General features: G+C 38.7%; 1 pseudogene; it reads left to right on the forward strand.

Moving 5' to 3' along the window:
- The first annotated feature begins 679 nt into the window (after window positions 1-679).
- Window positions 680-1,110, forward strand: LOC134476266 (guanine nucleotide-binding protein G(I)/G(S)/G(O) subunit gamma-5-like; annotated as a pseudogene).
- The last annotated feature ends 11,689 nt before the right edge of the window (window positions 1,111-12,799 follow it).

Here is a 12,799-nt window from a genome sequence, read left to right on the forward strand (position 1 = left end):
ACCCCACCCTACCTGTTACTAGTATAAAAGTAACTTCTTATATTAGCTGGGGGCTCAGACTTTGGAGTCAAATCTGTTTACAGAAATCATAATAGAAAAGTTTCCAATTGTGAAGAAAGATGTTAATAAATAGGTAAGATAGGCTTATAGAACACCATTTAACTACAATGAAAAATAGGAGTTCCAGGGGCTGGGGATTTAGCTCAGTGGCATAAGCGCCTGCCTTGCAAGCAGGCAGTCGTGAGTTTGATCCCTGGTACCATTAAAAAACAAAAAAGACAAAAATAAATAAATAAATAAATTCCTTAGATGTTCAACAAAAAGACAATTTTTTGGGGGGGTCTATAATTCCTGTAACAACAGCACTCAGGAGGTTGAGACAGGCAGATCACTGTGAACTTAAGGCTAGCCTGAACTATGTAGCAAGATGCTGTCTCAAGAAAACAAAAACCAAATCAGAGCAGAAATTCATGAATCAGTGAATCAAAGAACTTGTTCTTTCAAGGAAGAAACAAAATAGATAAACCCTTAGCTAAATTAGCAAAAGAAAGACAAAAAGGACTCACATCAGGACAAAGTTGAGCATCCCATCCGATTTGCACGCTGCCTTGCCATCTAGCCCAGCTAACCCTCAGCACGCTGACCCTGGCCCTGGTGTCAGCCAGCCCTCTAGTGTACTATGTCTGCCTCTTCCAGCTTCATGGCTGTGAAGAAAGTGGTTCAGCAGCTCTGCTGGAGGCCAGGCTCAGCTGCGTGAAGGTTTCCCAGGCAGCTGCAGTTGTAAAACAGTTCTGCCTGCAGAATGCTCAGCATGATCCTCTGCTCATGGAAGCACCCTCAAGAACAAATTCCTTCAGGCTGCAGAAAGTCGGTTCCTTTTGTAGTCAAATGAATTTGTGGGAGTTCCCCAGACCATTTTTAACCAACCAATGACTATTCAGAAAAAAGAAAATTGAGGCCTGCACAAAAACTTCTCCTTTCTTAACATGTGCCATAACACACGAACTTCTACTTTTGTTAGTCCTTAACATCTATTTCTCAGGAGGCTGGGGATTTAGCTCAGTGGCATAAGCACCTGCCATGCAAGCAGGAGGTCCCGAGTTTGATCTCTGGTACCGATAAAAAACAAAACAAAGCAAAACAAAACAAAACATCTATTTCTCTGAATTTTCTTGAATTTCACAAGGCTATTTTACATACACTAGTGCCAGCATACAATAAAATACTTAGAAAAAAATGGACTCATATCAATGCAATTAGAAATGGAAAATGTAAAACATATAAGATGATTGTACTAAGTCAAGATAAGTTCTTTGGCTCAGTAGTCTGGTTTTTAATCTGCATACATCATAATTAACTTTATTAGGTTTTATAAATAAATGAATCTAATGTCAGAAAAAAAAGGGGAATAGAGGGAAGGGAAAAAGTAATTGAAATGTGTTTATGTACATGTACCATTTCCCTACAGTGAATGTAATCATTACGAACTGTAAATGTGTACTAATAAAAGTTAAAAAAAAAAGAAAGAAATTAAAAAGTTGAAGTCACAGTGGAAATCCAGAAGATTGTAAGTAATTACTAAGAAAAACTGTTTTCTAACAAATTGGAGAATCTTTTTTTTTTTTAATTCCAGGGATTGAACTCATGACACTGCACTTGTCAGGCAAGCCCTTGTGCCACTAAGCTTAATCCCAAACGGGACAATCTTATAAAGAGTTTCTACACATATATGGACTAACAAAACTGAACCAAGACAAAAACCCTGATCAATCCAAATAAATAATAAGCAATGAAATTGAAGCAGTAATAAAAAGCCTACCAAGCCAAAAAAAAAAAAAAAAAGGCCTGGTGGATTCACTGCTGAATTCTACAAGACCTTCAGGTAGGTCATGATACCTCAAACTCTTTAATGAAACTGAAAAGAACACAGTGCTTCCAAATTCACTACGGAATCCAGGATCACTCTGATTCAAAAAGCAAGACAAGGAACCAACTAAAAACAGCAAACAAACAAAACAGAATAAAAATTACAGGCTAGTTTCATACTGAAATAGAAACAAAAGACTTCAATAAGATACTGGCAAATAGAATGCAACAGATCATAAAAAGGATCATGCATCATGACCAAGTAAGTTTCAACATAGAAATGCAAGGATGTTTCAAATTAATAAATGTAATACCACATAAATGGAACAACAACAAAAATCACACGATCATATTAATAGACACAGAGAAAGGTTTTGACAAAATTCAACAGCTATTCAATATGATAAAATCCCTGAAGAAAATAAGTGGAGACTGATCTTACCTCCATTTAATAAGAGCCATTTGTGGCAAACCAATGGCCAACATATTAAATGGGGACAAGGTGAAAGTTTTCCTTCCAAAATCAGGAACAAGGATGTCCACTATCACCACTATTGTACAGTATAGCCTTGAAACATCGACAAGCACAGCAAGACAAGAGAACAAAGTAAAAGGGATATGTAAAGGAAAAGAATAAATCAAATGATCACTATTTGCAGATGACATGGTACCAGAAATTCCACCAAAACATCCAGAATTAAAAACCAAATTTGACAATGTAGCAGGATATAAAATCAACATACAAAAATCAGTAGCAGTCCTGTATACCTATAATGAGCTCACTGAGGAAACAAGTCAGAAAAACAATAACAAAACAGGCATGGTCATACATGCCTATAATCCCAGCACTTGGGATGCTGAGGCAGGAGGATTGCTGTGGAGTTTGAGGTCATCCTGGGCTACTAAAGAATGAGTTCAAGGCCAGCCTGAACTGCATAGTAAAACCCTATGTCAAAGAAGACAAAAAATTCTCAATAGCATTAAGGAAAAATAAGTACTTAAAAATTAACTTGTTCTTAATCCCAGCACTTGGTAGACTAACTCAGGAGGACAGCTATAAGTTTCAGGTCAGCCTAAGCCACACAGTGAGTTCAAAAGTAGCCTGGATTACATAGGGAGACCCTGTCTCAAATAATTTTTAAAAATAAATAAATAGACATCACCTGAACCAAGGGTGATATGAAAGACCTCTACAATGTAAACTATGGAACTTTGTAAAGGAGCTTGAATAGGACATGATAAATGGAAATATATCCTCTATTCCTGAATAGGCAGTCAAAATAGCCATCTCACAAGACTGAGATACATATTTAATGCAAAATACTAACAGCATTCTTTACAGAACTAGAAAAAACAATCCTAAAAATCATGTAGAATCAGGAAAGATCCAGAAGAGCAAAAGGAATCCTGGGTAATTAGAACATAGCAGGAGGGATCAAAGTTCAGGTTTGAAGTTATATTACAAAGCTACAGTGATAAAAACAGCATGATATTGACACAAAAATAGTCATACAGACCAATGGAACATAATAAAGAGTATAGAAAAATCTCCAAGCACATTTAGCTATTTGATCTTTGACAAAAGGAATAAAATCATATGCTGAAGTAAAGAGCCTCTTTAGTAAATGGTGCTGGGAAAATTGAAGAAATCATCACCATTTGCAGATGACATGATACTAGAAATTCCACCAAAACACCTAGAATTAAAAACCAAATTTGGCAATGTAGCAGGATACAAAATCAACATACAAAAATCGGTAGCAGTCCTGTCCACCTATAATAAACTCACTGAGGAAACTGCAATGCAGAAGAATGAAACTAGACCTATATCTTCTCTTACTATGTACTAAAACAGTCAAAATGGACCAAAGATCTAATTATTATTAACACAGAAATATTTAACCTGCTGGAGGACAAGGTAGGTAAAACTCTTGAAGTCACAGGTGTAAGCAAGAATTTTCTTCTTTTTTTAAATTTCTTTAATCTTTTGTCCACAAACTAGAAAGAATTTTCTTAACACAAGCCCAACTGCATAAGAAATAACATTGAGTATCAACAAATGGGATTATATCAAATTAAAATGACTCTCCACAGTAAAGGGGAACAACCAAAAGAGTGAACAGATAAACTACAGAATGTTGTGAAACACTTTGCGGAGAATGGAAACCTAACAAATGCAAAGCAGACATTGATTTTTTAGAAGGTGTATCTCTTGGTCTTGTAAACAATCTTTCTGGAGGAAGGGGAATGGGGATGATGCATACATACTCTTTGCCTTTGTCTTGCTATAGGCCAGGTAAAGATGCATCATACTGGCCAACAGAGAAGCGGACATATTTGGATTGTTCTGATGCTCTTACATACATTTTGAAGAACTTTAAAAGAAATTAAGAACATCAAGTTTAGAGACAGAGTGCTTAGATTCAAATCTCAATCCTCCCACTTATTCTGTGATTTTAGCCAAATTCCTTAACCTTCATTTCCTCCTCTATTAACCAGGAAGACAATAAAGCAGGCAATCTCATAGGGTTGCTGTGAAGATTAATTGTGAAAAGTAATTCTAAATTAAAACTTGTAGCAGCTTTATGGCTTGTGTCTAGCTGTACCCCCAAAGCCTCAGATAGTCATAGGCTTTTTCAGAGGTGGCTGGATCTAGCGCATGTGACACTGGGATTGATTCATGCTGTAATGCTAGGCTTGAGGGCAGTAGGATTAAAGATGTGAGTGCCACTCACACTAAGTAGCCAGAAAAAGGTATAAGGCTTAGCAAGAGCTGTGGTTATCCCTTGCTCCCTTGCCATGAACTGTTTCTCCACGCCCCTCTGCCCTGGAGCCGGTCAGTTATGGACTGAAACCTTCACAAACTGTGAGCTGAATGAACCTTCCCTCTTTTAACGTTGGTTGTCAGATATTTTGTCTTAGCAAGGAGGAAAGTAACTAAGAGAAGCAGAATTTCTGTTATATACTTCACACCCAGAGAACTCATTCCACCCATCATACAAACTGGCACTAGTCGTCCTTGTTTTATACCAGAAATACCTCCCAACAGCTTAGCTTGAATTGTCTTATTCACATTATTTAGAATTGGCTTAGTAGAAAAACAGCAAAAAAAATTCTAGGCATTTAGAACTCTTTAGGGCGAGCAATATCATGCCTATATTTTGGGTTGTGCCCTCACATCAGTATGGAAAAATAAAATTATAGCAAGACTAACATTAGCACATTTTTTTCTAATTTGGTGCTTGTGACTACTGGCCATATGACAAGAGCACCAGGTCTGGTTTCTAGACTATCAGATTTATACCCTTCATCATCTTTAATTTTGGATCTTCATATATGAGTAGAAATCTTTCTCTTGGAAACTATGTGCTCTCGTGTTTATGCAGTACTACTGAGCTAACATTTTATGGTATCTTGGTAAGCAAAGAAAAGATATTTTCTTTGTGAAAACTGAATAGTTCCTGTTGAGGGTGGTTACATTCATAATTCTTACAGCTAGAAATTTTACCTTGTATCTAGCCTGCATGTCCCAGTATATAGTTAGTTACCTTCCTCAGGGAATCTTCCTGAAATCCCTGAACCTTAGGTTAGTTTCAGACCCGCTATACAGATGAGTTTCAGAACCTGTGTAAGACTCCTCCATAGTAGCCTTCCTCGGCTCTTCTCCCATTCTTGCCCTGACATAGATCCTAACCTTTTCATAGTGTATAACAACCTTACAAACCAGGAAAATGTCCTACTCTTGGTACTACAAACTATAAGCTCCAGAAAATCATCATATGAGAATTAAAATGCATAAATACATGAAAAACGTTCAGTGTCACTAGTCATTCAAGATGTACAAATGAAAACAAGGCTGAGATTCCCCGCAACCCAGAGAGAATGGCTATTATCAAGAAATCAACCAATAACAAGTGCTGTCGGGGCTGTGAGGGAAAAGGAATGGTTCTCCACTGTTGGTGGGAGTATAAGATTGGTGCCATCCTTCAGAGAATCCTTAAAAGCTAGGATTGGTGGTCCCATTGGACCCGGCTATTCCCCTGCTGAGTATCTTCCCAGAAGCATTAAAAACATCGTACCACAGCAATATACATGGACCGAGGTTTACAGCAACACAATTTGTAACAGCTAGATCTTGGAAACGACCCAAATGTCCATCAACCGAAGAACGGGTAAAAAAGACATGATGTATTTATACAACGAAGTACTTCTCAGCCACAAGAAAGATAAACTCGAGGCTTTCATAGGTAAATGGACGCAACTAGAGACCCATACTCATGAGTGAAATAAATCAGGCTCAACCGTGTAAGCATCATATTGTCCTCCTAGTGTGAGAAGCTCAAAGAAATAATATCTATATATGACAGTTAAAACAGTTATACTAGTAATTTCTCTTAGTTCATTGAAAACAAAGGTTTGTACTAATATTGTCTGGAGAACTCAATGTCAACATGTCTACAAGTAAATAAAGATAACAGTACTCAGTGTTCCAACCATAATTACCCTCTAATTATCTTGTGCAGTTTGGTTTTATAATTTTCTCCTTAAAATAAAAAGCACCCTTTCCTCACTCATATTCTCTCTCCCCCGCCCCCACCTTAGCCCCTCTTCTTTGTTTCTTGAGTGTTAGGAAACTAGTAGACTCTGTAGCTGTACAATTAAATTTCATTAATGTTTTGACTTACTCATGGCTATTGTTGTCATCATTCTGTGTTGAAACTCGTAGTATAGCTCTTTTCTTGTGCCCTGGCAAGCACCACTCTGCTTTATGTTTCTTGGTGTTTTTTTTGTCTTTTTGAGACAGGGTCTCCCTATGAAGTTTAGGCTGGCCTTAGGCTCACTTTGTAGCCCAGGCTAGTCTCAAACTTGCAACGGTTCACCTGCCTCAGCCTCCTAAGTGCCGGAAGTACAGGAGTGCACAGCCACACCCGGTTTCTGCTTTGTGTTTCAATAAGGTTGACTTACAATCTGTGTGCGTGATGTTCTGTGACTGCCTTATTTCAGATGCATAATTTCCTCAAGGTTATGGCTGTTGTAGCACGTATCAGAATTTTGTTTCTTTTTAAGGTGACTAGTATTGAGTTGTATGGATTTCTATGTTTTTTAGTCCCTGTGCTGTGACTCAAATCCAGATCTTGAAGCATGCAAAGGCAAATGTTTGCACTGGGCTCTATCCCAACATGAATATTTGGGTTGTTTCCATCTTTTGTCTATTGTGAACAGTGATGACATGGACATATGTGTATATTCTTGGATGTACATTTTTTGAAGTCTATGGTTTTTAAAAATAGGATCCCACATGCGCCTAGGCAAGTACTCCACTACTGAGGTATGCTTCTTTTTCAGGCCTTTTTAAAGATTTCTTCTGGTAGTGGACTCTTTTTTTTTTTTTTTTAAATCTTTTTGAGACTGTCTCACTATGCAGTTCAGGCTGGCCTAGGCTCACTTTATAGCTCAGGCTGGTCTGGAACTTGCAGTCCTCAGTGTCCTGAGTGCTGGGATTACAGGCGCGTGCCGCCATGCTCGGCTGGTATTGGACTTTGATTCTTTTCTCTGTACTGAGATACAGCCCTGGCCCTTTCATCATCATCTTCTTCTTCTTCTTCTTCTTCTTCTTCTTCTTCTTCTTCTTCTTCTTCTTCTTCTTCTTCTTCTTCTTCTTCTTCTTCTTCTTCTTTTTCTTCTTCCTCTTCCTCCTCCCTCTCTTCTTCCTCTTCCTCTTCTTCCTCCTCCTCCCCTCCTCCCCTCCCCAACCCTCCTCTCTTCCCCTTCCCTTCCCTCTGCTCCTCTCCTCTTTTTTTTTGAACCAGCCGATGGAACTCATGACTTAACATTTTCCAGTTAGGCACTTATGCCATAGAGCTAAACCCCTGACCCCCTTTCTTCTTGTTCACTAATTTTTAACCTTTAGCTTTTTTGAGAGGATGTCATTGTGTGGTTCATCCTGGCTTTGAAGTCACTATGTAGTCCAGGCTAGCCTCAAACTTGCAGGGATCCTCCTGCCTCACCCTCCTGAGTAGCTATGATTCGAGGCATGTACTTTCACGTTCAGCTTATTTTTTATTTTGGAATAAGGCCTAAGTGCTTGCCCAGACTAGACTCCAACCTGTAGCCTTCCTGCCTCAGTGCTGTGGAGTGCTGGGATTAGAGACATGGGTCACCCTTTTTCGCTGTTTATTTTTTGTTATAGCTGTGTTGTGCAGGTTAGTTGTCCTGCCTCAACCTCTCAAATAACTAGGATTGTTCATGTGTGCCACGTTGTCTGGCTTTTGATTATGTTATAGTTTGGATTTTTAAAAAATTTAAGTACCACAGCCGGGCATAGTGGCTCACGCCTGTAGTCCCAGCACTCGGGAGGCTGAGGTGGGAGGATCCTTAGGAATTCGAGACCAGCCTGGGCTGCAAAGTGAGCGCAAGGCCATCCTGAACTGCATAGCGAGACCCCATCTCAAAAAAAGACAAAAAAAAAAAAAAAAATTAAGTACTTTTTTTGTTGTAGATCTATAGCTGGCTTTTAACATGAAATATAGCTAAAAATTTCTGTGTATAATATAACACAGGTATTATACTTATTATTAGACTAACATTAGAATCCATGTTCTTGCTGAGTGTGGTAGGCAGGTACCTTCTAATTCCAGCATTTAGAAAGCTGAGGCAGGAGGATTGCTGCAAGTTCCAGGCCAGCATAAGTCACATGGTGAGTTCAAGGCCAGTGTGGCATATATAGTGACACATTGTCCCCTCTCAAAAAAAGAGGGGAGAAAATGATTTACTTGTTTTAGGCTTTCAGAGATCAGTCCATGGTGGGCTGGCTCCAAGCCAGAAACTTCACAATGAAAGGGAATGGAGCATAACTGCTCACTTCACAGCAATGGGAGGCACAACACAGGGGATAAGCCCCAACGAGGAAAGGACCAGGGACTGGATGTAGTCTCCAAGTCAAACCTCCGTGACCACTCAGATTGCATGCTTTAGTTATCCCCTAGGCATCTCTCAAGCCAATCAAGATTCACCATCATAATCCTAAATGGATGTTGAATTTTGTTAACTGTTTTTTCTCGATCCATTTGATAAGTCTCATAAGGGTCGATTTTTATGCAGTGTACACAAGAAGCCCAACAGAAATGGACGAATTAAGAGATACAAGTTTAGAAGAAAAAAAATCACTTTATTAGAAAGGGAAGCGAAATGAGGAAGCAAAATCATTTTATTGGGAGAGGAGAGAAAGATAGATAGATAGATAGATAGATAGATGCCTTGTCAGAGTAAGGTAGGGAGCCCAGAGCTGGCACAGGGTGGGGTGGGGTGTGGATGTCTTTGTTCGCTACCACTTTTATAAGGCAAGAAAGGAACTCTTCCCCCTTGAGAACTGTTACAACTTGACTGGCTGTTGTGGGGTCTGAGACACCTGACATGACCATTGCCCTTTCCTTGCCTACAGGTACATTTTTGGAGAAGCACTTCTTTGGGCTATTTGTGCTGTCCAGGTGCTTACCTTGTGAGATTTACAGCAGGGTTACATTCAAGGCTGAATTAGTAAAAAGATATATGTGCATTTTAGTGTATTACTATGGTGAGAAATATATATGTATATATTTATACAGAACAATGTATAAGTGTCTGGGAATGTGTTTTTTAAAATAATATAGATCCCCCCACTTGTTTGTTTTGTGCTTAGTTGTGGATGGAGGAAGGAGGGAATTTTGTCATGGCATGAAGTGAGTCAGGCTGCCTTATCAGCTCTGTTTTTCTCAGCTACTTTCATGAGTAGGAATTGAACTCTTTATTTGCTAGAAACTTCACCAAGGACCTTTAACTTTCCCTGCCTGTCCCCCAATTTTCCTTACATGTTTATTCTTAGGCTATTGAGTTACATGGAATTTTTTTTTTTTTTTTGGTAATGTTGAACCAGCTTTGCATTCCTAGTAATATATGCCACTTGATCATGATGTGTTACTCTTTTGTGTTGCTGGATTTAGCATCTATTTTTTTTAAATAATTTTGTGCGTATGTCTATGAAGGGTAGTGGTCTATAAGTTTTATTTTGTGCCTGTCTGGCTTAGTTATCAGAGTGCTGTTAGTGTCATAAAATAGGGAACTACAGTATTTCCTCTTCCATTTCCTCATAGTTTGTATGAGGTTTGTATTGAGGATTTTGAATAGAAAAAGGTCACTGCCTGATTGATGTCAGCTTTAACAGGCTGTCTCTGACTGTTGTGTTAGTAGACTGAGGGAGCAAGGACCAAAGAAGGAAGATGGGGGGCTTTGGCAATCTTGGAAGGAGGCAAGAAAGGCTTGTTCAGAGTGGTAGCACTGGCAGTGGCAAGAGGGGAGCGGGTTCTAAACATATGTGTGGTATTTAGTCTTTCTTATAGATTTGTTTATTTTAAGTGAAGTTCTTGCTGAGTCACTGTTACTCAGGCTGGGCTTGAACCTGTCTTCCTGCTTGTCTCAGTTTTGCAGAGTCTAAATACAATTTTTAGGGAATAACAAGACAGTTTGCTAGTGGATTAGATGGAGGGTCTAAGAATAAAGAAAGCAGAAAAGGATGATCTTTAAATCTGATCTGTTTTTCTCTTCAATGCTTTCTTTGGTTAATCTATTGAAAAATAGAACCCAAGTGACGGTCCTTTATTCCTCTTCTCTATTGACTCGTGTTCACACCCAGGGAGGTTAGGGTATCTACCTATAAAGGCACCTAGAATCAGGAGAACAGAAGTGGTTTTCCTTTTGAATTTTTCTTCTCAAAGTTACATTATGAAAAGTTTCTTAGCCAGACCTGGTAACACACATCTGTAATCTCAAGAGTCTGTGAGAAAGAGAATGATCCCAACTTTGAACCCTGGCTGGGCAAATTAGCAATTTAGGGAGACCCTGTCTCAAATGAAAAATTTTTAAAAAGGGCTAGGGGAATGTAACTCAGTGTCAAGGACCTGTATTCAAAGAAAGAGAGGAAGCAACAAAGGAGAGAGAGAAAAACTAAAGCTTCTAATGTAAACTACAATAGAATAATTTTACGTATATTCATTTAACCATACTAACTTTAATGATCAGTTTATTTTTTTATCAGTTTATTTTTTAATCAGATTTTATTGGTACATTTTTAGGTACCAGGGATTAAATTCTCTACCTTACACTTGCTAGGCGAGTGCTTATGCCTCGGCCCATATATATGGTCATAGTCATCACAGAGCAGCTATACAATTTAAATCTGAACTTGTTTCCCTTTATTCCCTAAATCATTGTTGTTTTGAGGCAGATTCCATATTTCATAGTACAGGTTGACTATTCCTCATCTGATTTTTCTTTTCTTTTTTGAGACATGGTCTTGCTATGTAGTTCCGACTGGCCTCCAACTCGTAGCAATTCTAGCTCAGCTTCTCGAGGGCTGGGATTGTAGGAATTCACCACAATGCATGGCTCCTCATCTAAAATGATTGTGAGTAGAAAAGGAAGTATTTTTAGATTTTTAAGGGTTTTTTTTTTTGTTTTAAATACTTGCATTGACTTTCGTGGTTGAAGATTTCTAATCTGAAAGCCTAAAATCGGAAATGCTATGTGTTATGTCAGCTGTTAAGTTTCAGATGTCAGAGCACTTTACATTTTGGCATTTGTTTATTTGTGTTGCTTTTTGAAACAGGATCTTGTGTAGTTCAGGCTGCCCTTGAACTCCCTGTATAGCCCAAATTGGCCTCAAACTTCCAGAAAACCTCCTGCTTCAGCCTCTAGAGTGCTTGCTGGTATTACAGATGTGTGCCACTGTGACTGTCTCAGTTTTAGATTTTTTTTTTTTTTTTTGAGACAATGTCTAACTATGCAGTTCAGGCTGCTCTTGAAGTCACTGTGGAGGCCAGACGGCCTCAATCTTGGCAGTGATCCTCTTCCCTCGGCCTCCTGAGTGCTGGGATTACAAGTGTGTGCCACTCTGCTTGACTAGTTTCTTTCATGTAGCATGTTTTTGAGGCTCATGAATATTGTTACATTTATTGCTAGTTCTGTTTTATTGCTGAATAATATTGCTGAATGGGAATATCATATGTTATTTATCCTTCTCTATGTGGACTCCTGGGTTATTCTACTTTTGGGCTACAGTGAATAATGCTGCATTAAGTAAATGTTGTGGCTTCTCTTGGATAAATACATAGGATTGGAATGTTCAAGCCACACGGTAAGCATATGCTTATCTTTTTCAAACTGTGAAACTGTTTTCTACAGTGGTGTTGCCTTTTTACATTCTTACCAAGAACAGTTTTAGATTCTTTCACCTCTCAAAGGTTTGGCAGCATTTGATATTGTCAGCTTGTTTTGGTTTTGCTTTTTTGTGGGGCTAGGAATAGAAGAACCCAGAATCTCACATAGCTCAGCAAGCACTGTAATAATGAGCTATTGTCCCAGCCCTGTCATCTTGTTGAGTAGGTTTCTTTCTTTCTTTCTTTCTTTCTTTCTTTCTTTTTTAGGTACTGGAGATCAAACTCACAATCTAGCACTTGCCAGGCTCAGCAGCCCCTTGAGTAGGATTCTTTTGCTCCTGTTGGAGCTCTGAAAATGATACCCCAAAGTGAAAGCCTCAGAAGCTACAGCAAAGGCCAAGTTTGTGTCTCACATTCTGACTTCCTTTCATTTCCTCAATAACCCTGAAGCAAATCATAGAAAATAGACTTACCAGAGAAATCAGAACCCTTAGAAACTCATCAGAATCCATAAAAATCATCTAGCTATAAAGAAATCCGCCAGTTGCTTTGATTGTATTTCAAAAAGCCCCATTCAAGAAAGTGTCTTATCTCATAACAGGAAGAAAGGAAAGCTGGAAAGAGGCCAAAAACAAAATGGTCAGATAGACTTTGCTGAATTTCCCATTAAGCTTTATGTCCTGGCTTCTGGGTGGGAGGCGCTGAATCCCGAGCCTTGTGCTTACAAACAAGGCAAGAACTCT

The sequence above is a fragment of the Cavia porcellus genome, unplaced genomic scaffold (assembly GCF_034190915.1).
Source record: "Cavia porcellus strain 051 isolate PalLab524CR breed Dunkin Hartley unplaced genomic scaffold, mCavPor4.1 scaffold_6, whole genome shotgun sequence".
Lineage (NCBI taxonomy): Eukaryota > Metazoa > Chordata > Mammalia > Rodentia > Caviidae > Cavia > Cavia porcellus.